The sequence below is a fragment of the Solanum stenotomum genome, chromosome 1, assembly GCF_019186545.1.
Source record: "Solanum stenotomum isolate F172 chromosome 1, ASM1918654v1, whole genome shotgun sequence".
Lineage (NCBI taxonomy): Eukaryota > Viridiplantae > Streptophyta > Magnoliopsida > Solanales > Solanaceae > Solanum > Solanum stenotomum.
Genome location: NC_064282.1, coordinates 79,614,995 through 79,621,996, shown reverse-complemented (window position 1 = coordinate 79,621,996; position 7,002 = coordinate 79,614,995). Strand labels below are relative to the sequence as shown.

The following is a 7,002-nucleotide window of genomic DNA, read 5'->3' as shown; positions in this document are numbered from 1 at the left end:
ATATAGGGGGTTTATTTGTACTATCAACTAAAATAACAAATAACACAAAAATACGAATATGGAGACGGGATTCTCAGGATGTGATAGGATTATAGGCTAAGTTAAACAACCGGATAATTGCAATTAATAGTAAATAGTTACAAATCAGTGAATAAGCTAGACTTTAGTGGGGATAAACTTTCTCTCGAACAATTTATCCCGAATCAAATTGGTTTCTCTCTAACACCAATAAGCGGCAATGAAGCACAACTTTCGCTTTAGTTCATTCTCTCTCGAGAGCTGAATGTGTGGAAAAGGGTCTAGGGTTCACTCTTTCGAGCTGAACCCATGACAACCCAATACCCACAGACAATCGATTCAGCAATTTTGGTTTTAAAACCTCTCTCTCAAGCAAGTCAAAAACACGAAGTTAAGATTGTATTTGCAACTACAACCCATTAAATTCAACCACAACTATTGAACGAAATCATTTTTAAACAGCAAATAACTATCAATTAGCAATACCCAACAGTTAATTCAACCCATAATCACATAGTCATACCCCAAGAATTGGGGTTTTAGCTAGACATAGTAAAAATATAGAAATCGATACCAAAATGTGTTTCCATCAACTGGGTACAATTAATATTGTATTTACAAACATCTAAGGTGAAGAATCTTCAATACCCACTTCCAATTTCTTAGAAATGGAAATCTTCAAAGCTAAGGAAAAATGTCTCTCTATGATCAGTTCTAAGCTCTAAACTTCAGAAACTTACTAAATGTTCAATCAGATACTAAGCTAAAAATTTAAACAAGTATTTATAGTTGTCAAAAAGTGTGTTGCAAAGGTTCAGTCGGCGCAGTTAGTCGGGATCGCCAATCCACTCAGTAATCCGCCCTTTGGTCATTTGTATCGCCGTTTTATTTTTGCCTTCAGCATCCTTGAGGTCCTGTAACTTTGGGTGATAAGACACTGCATCGCGGAACTGTTCGGCGACTCGTTGTAACAACCCTCTCGGAAGGATGCTACTACTTAATAAGAAAGCTAATATAATACTTGCACATTTCAAAGGGATTCATCTAAGATATATAAATTATAATTCAATAGAGGAATTTAGCCCAAAATAACAAGTGAAAGGTATAACGGCTTGTCATTTAGAAATTTAGTTGATATCAAATTTAAACAAGACAAGAGTCTCAATTTATGGCGGGAGAATCTTTCAAAATACTTTTAAAAATACGCTAAGAGATTTTCATATATTATCTATACTACTACAAAACATGTTATAAATCATTACCAACTTAGGGGTACCAAAGCTTGATTGGTTCATGCTTCATACAAACCTTCAAAATAAATTGTAAATTTAATACATTACAAGACTTGGGTTTACACACCCCAAAATAGGAAAACATGTAGTCATACTTATTTTACAACCCATGGTGATATGATCAAATTAGCCTTCAAAATTTCATGTAAATGTACAACATATAGATCATGTACAAGTCCCAATATTATGCAAACTATAGATGCCTATATTCAAATGTGATCTTCCCATAAAGCTCGCAAAAACTCCACCTCCAATGGCCAGCTTCAAGTATCCCCTCGAACGTTCCCTACGATAGAAACAACTATCGCTAAGCATAAAGCTTAGTGGTGTAAAAACTATATGCGTGGAGCCACTAGATTCACCAAGTTACCATTCAAAAGTCATGGGCAGCACAATTGAAACATAATAAATAAATCAAGTGAAAAATATATTAAGGGTATCAAGTTCTATATTTAAAGATTCAAGTGTCAAGAACGCTCATAGCACCATTTCCCAAGAGATCCAATACCAAGGCTCGCCCAATATATACATCATACTGTCACACCCAGCATAACCAAGTATCAAGAAGGACCGAAGCCCTGTATCAAGAAGGGTCAAAGCCCAATAATCAAGAGAATCAAGAACCATATTAAAAATGGCTTCCTAGTTCATACTTAAAATGGACAACTTCCATACTTAAGACGAACCAAAAATCCAAAGTCAAGATGAAAAATAATCTGACTCAATAGGCATGCCAATAATGACAAAATCAAATCCACAAGAAGGACAAGTCCCAACAAGAATGCTAGGTGATCAAGCAATCCGTACAAGTGGGCGAGTTACACAAGTGTCTTGAAAGTCTCAGAGAATATCAATACGACAATACAACGTGACAAGAAGTAACCAAGGTATCGAGATAACCCTTCAAATATACAAGCAGATAACAAGAGTACAAGTACAAGTTTATAGACAACCTCGGGCTTTAGCATATAGTCCAACAAGACTTTAAGAATTCAAACCGTAGCCCGACCAACGTATCAATGTTCTCAACTTGTACATGAGTATATATAACCTTAAAAATACAATTAAATAACTTCTTTAACTTCTATTAGCTCAATAATGTTGACGTAAAACAGGATCATCATCACAAGTAAGCCTACCATGTACAAATACAACTATGCTCCCAAAACAGAGAATCTGTCCAGCTTGGTACATCAAGTCGCAACTTAGATTTGAAAAGGAAAAAATGAAAAACTGGACTTTATATCCTTCATGAAAGATGTAGGTACATCTCTTAAGGTTACTAATAAACAAGAATCACCGCAAAATATATTTTGTACAAGAAGATATATTCAAAACACTAACAGTTGATTATACAGTTTTTAAAATTCTGAAATCTGGACAGAACTTGCCCTATGTTGCGTCCCATATTCCAAATCTATAACAGCTAAATTAGAGTTTTACATAAACATAAGATTTGTAGGTATACGAATTAGGTTTCCAAATCATATTTATTCACTATAAACGAAGTTCTAGAGAACGAGATATGCATAAAATACCAAACACTACCCAGCTTAGAAACAGATTTCATCACTTACCAAAGAGAAGGGTGAGTCTCGAATTCCAGCCAAAAGGACCAAGGTTTTCTTGAAATTTTGTGAGTACAATCGTTAGAGGAAGTTCTACCCCTTTCTTAGAGTTAAGGAACACCAATTCTTATAGAGGAGGTGTGAAAATATATAGTATAAAAGTGATGTTTATCACTTACTAGATATAGCCAAAAGTCAAAGTTGGCTGCCCAAAAGTAAAAAGTTTGCTGCCCAAAAGTATACATGGGTTAATACCTCAGATGGTCACTCAACTATCCACTTTTGCCTCAGAAAGTCACTCAACTTTTAATTTTCACTAAAAGTCACCATGTGAGGAAAGACTGGATAGTTGATTGACCATCTGAGGTATTAACCCAAGTATACATATATCCCAATATGTATATATCTCACCTCCCTTCCAAGTTATAAATAATTCCAATTAGAAAATTACATAAATACCCCAATACAATACCTTAAATTACTATCACAATTATGTTAAGCAAGTCTGCAAATATCATAAAATTTCAAGTTCCCAAAATGAGAATAAACATTTATAGTAATTAAGTAATGGTGTATCGACATCCGACTCTTGGTTAATATTTAGGGGTGTTACACTCGCCGACTTGATTTTCTCCTTTAGGGCTTGGCAAACTAGAACATTAGGCGAGACCAAGGCCATTCGGCGACTCGCCCAATGGTTTAGGCGATCCTCAGACCTTCTTTTCTTGCGTTCTTTCAGTTGCCTTGTTCCTTTTTGCTCAATAGTGTCCATGCTTTGTCCCTAAGTCTAAATACCTTAAATTCAAGGATTTACATCAGTTATTGAGACAAAATATACATTCAAGGACGCTAAATCTATTAAAATAAAGCCCTAAATGAGTTCAAATCGTGGACTCATCAACAGTCCTCCATCGAATAAGAAACCTTGGCAAGAATGAAATGAGCCGATTTCGTCATACGATCCACAATTACTCAAATCGAGTTATGTTGTCGCTAGGTGCGGGGTAAACCCATAATAAAGCTCATATTCAAATCTTCCCACTTCCAAGTAGGAATGCTAATATCTTGGGATAAAACTCTCGGATTTTGATGCTCAACTTTCACTTGTTGATAATTAGAACAGTTACCCAAAAATTCTGCAATATCCTTCTTCTTCCCACTCCACCAATAGACCTCCCACAAGTCACGGTACATATTTGTGGCTCCCAGGTGAATGGAATATCAACAACTATGGGCTTTTACTAAAAAAAAATTCATCAAATCATCGACATTGGGAACGCACACACGACCTTGATACCGAAGCACACCATCTCCCCTTTGAGAGAAAGCCTCAATGGACTTCTTAAGCATCGTTTACTTCAATTCAACCAAATTAGGATCAAGACCTTGCTTGGATTTCACATCTGACAGAAAAGACGATTCTGAACCATTATGAACCATAACACCGCCTTTGACAGAGTCAACCAACTGAATACCCAATCTATCCAATCTATGAACATCTCGAACCATCGGGATCAGGTGTTGGTGTCAGGGTTCTAGGATGAGCCAAATTTGACTATTGGGTCCTGGTCGAAATGCGGGGTTAGGTCTTGGGTCGGGTGTCAAGTATGGATCTCAGATCGATCATCGGGGTGTCCAGGTTGGGTTCCACTTCTAATGTCAGGTCCTAGGTAAGATTCCTGATCGATCATTGGGGTCGTGTCCGATTCAGGTGTTAGGGTCGGGTGTGATTCCAAGTTTGAATGTCGAATTCGGAGTCAGGTCCAGGATCGGTGTTAGAGTTAGGTCTCGAATTGGTCGTTAGAGTCGTGTCCCAATTTTGGTGTCGGGTCGAATCTTGAATCTGTTGACGGAATTGATTTTTGGGTTAGAATTTTTTTTCTTAAAAAATATTTTATACTCTCCAGCCAAAAAATAGATAGTTTTTGGGAAATGTTTTTCATTCACCAACTAAACACAAGAAAATATTTTCCACTCACCAACCAAACATGAGAAAATAAGTTACAAACGAACTTATTTTCCAAGAAAAGATTTTGTAGCGAAGATTTTCCACTCACCAATCAAACATGGAAAATATTTTTCTTCATACCAAACACACGGAAAGAAGATTTCCGATTGACGCAGGAAGCTCTACCATCGAACATATTCTATAACAATCTGAGCGAAGATTCTATTAGTTTTAATTTTGAAACAACTTTTTGCGAGGCAACTGTTATAGAAACGATTAACATTATTTTATAAGCTATCTAGACATTTTATGTCTTTCCATATTTGTCATCTGATCTTTTCATTAGTAGGAGAAAAATGTCTTACGATGGTTTGGCAAATCAAATTCAATAATTCGTTCTAATAGAACCCTTATATTGAACCATTGACTAGAAACATATATGTTTTTAAGAATGCAATTAACATCATTTATTTATAAGGAAAGAATTCAGCTGATTAAAAGGAGGTCGATACATTGAGCCAGAATGTTGAATATCTCATTATATAAAAATAATACATATTATAATTATTAGTACAAAAGCTCACATAACAAGAAACATCAATCCTTTGGGGAAGCACTCGAAAAAAATAGCAGTTGATCTATGGAGGAAGAAAAGGATTTAAGAGTAAAAGAAATAGTGAAATGGTTTGATCAATATTTCTAGTAGACTGATGAAGGTGGTGGAGGTGAGTAGTATGATGGTGAGTGTTCATAGGATTTAGGCGGAGGTGGTGAGTTGTAAGTTGTAGGTGATTGTTCGCTGTATTCCGGTGGAGGTGGAGAGGATTTATAGGAAGGTGTAGATTCTTTGTAGTATGGTGGAGGCGGAGGGGATTTATAGGAAGGGGTAGATTCTTTGTAGTATGGTGGAGGGGGAGGGGATTTATAGGAAGGTGTAGATTCTATATAGTATGGGGGAGGGGGAGGAGATTTATATGAAGTGGTAGATTCTTTGTAGTATGGTGGAGGAGGGAATTTATAGGAAGGGGTAGATTCTTTGTAGTATGGTGGAGGAGGGATTTATAGGAAGGGGTAGATTCTTTGTAGTATGGTGGAGGGGGAGGGGACTTGTAGTAAGAAGGTGATTTCTCATAGTAAGTTGGTGGCGGTGGAGGAGACTTGTAGTAAACTGGTGACTTGTAATATTTTAATGGTGATGGCGATTTATAGTATTTAGAAGGAGTATGTGATTTGTAATATTTTGATGGGGATGGGGACTTGTAGTAATAGTGTGTCGATGGAGCAGGCGACTTGTAGTACTTTGCAGGTGATGGAGACGTGTAGTAGTGCTTTGTAGGCATTGGCGATTTGTAGTAGTGCTTTAAAGGGGAAGGTGACTTGTAGTAGTGTTGTGAAGGGAAAGGCGACGTGTAGTACTTCTTTGAAGAGGCAGGTGCCTTGTAGTACTTCTTTGAAGGAGTTGGTGACTTGTAGTACTTCGCTACCACAGGTGACTTGTAGTAGTGCTTCGAAGGAACAGTTGACTTGTAATACTTTGTTACAACAGGTGACTTGTAATAGTGCTTTGAAGGAGCATGTGATTTGTAATACTTCGCTACAACAGGTGCCTTGTAGTAGTGTTTTGAAGGTGCATGCGACTTGTAATAGTAATGCGATGGAGGATGTTCAACGTGTTTTTCTAGTATCTTGTAGTATGGGGATGGTGATTTGTAGTCTTTCTTAGAGTTGTAAGATGGTGAATGAGAAGTATACTCATAAGAGTAATCAGCAACAACAGTGCTGGCTACAAAGCAAATGCAAGTAGAGGCAATTGCCCCAAATTTCCAAAGCTTCTCATTTTGATTTGTGGAAGAAAAGAAGGATAGAACTAAGACTTGTGTTGCATAGTTGAGTTGGGATTTTTGGTATTTATAGTAGCAAAGTAACATCCTTCTTCAGATTAATGTAACAACTTCATGGTTAGCCACTAAGATCATAGGAAAGTCCAAATAAAGATTAGTTTAGTTTAATTAGTGGCTAGCATTTCTTTTTGGTGATTGAAAAAATATAATTTGCAAGTGGGCTAATTTAGAAAGAATATATAAGTTGACTTGTTTATTGAACTTGATGTTAAAAAACATGAAGGCAAACTAGATTACAAGAACAACAACAACATACTAATCTCACAAAGTAGGGT

The 7,002-nt window shown here is 36.6% G+C and overlaps 1 pseudogene; it reads right to left on the bottom strand.

Moving 5' to 3' along the window:
* Positions 1 to 5,525: 5,525 nt before the first annotated feature.
* LOC125841393 (extensin-1-like) lies at positions 5,526 to 6,663 on the bottom strand (annotated as a pseudogene).
* Positions 6,664 to 7,002: the final 339 nt, after the last annotated feature.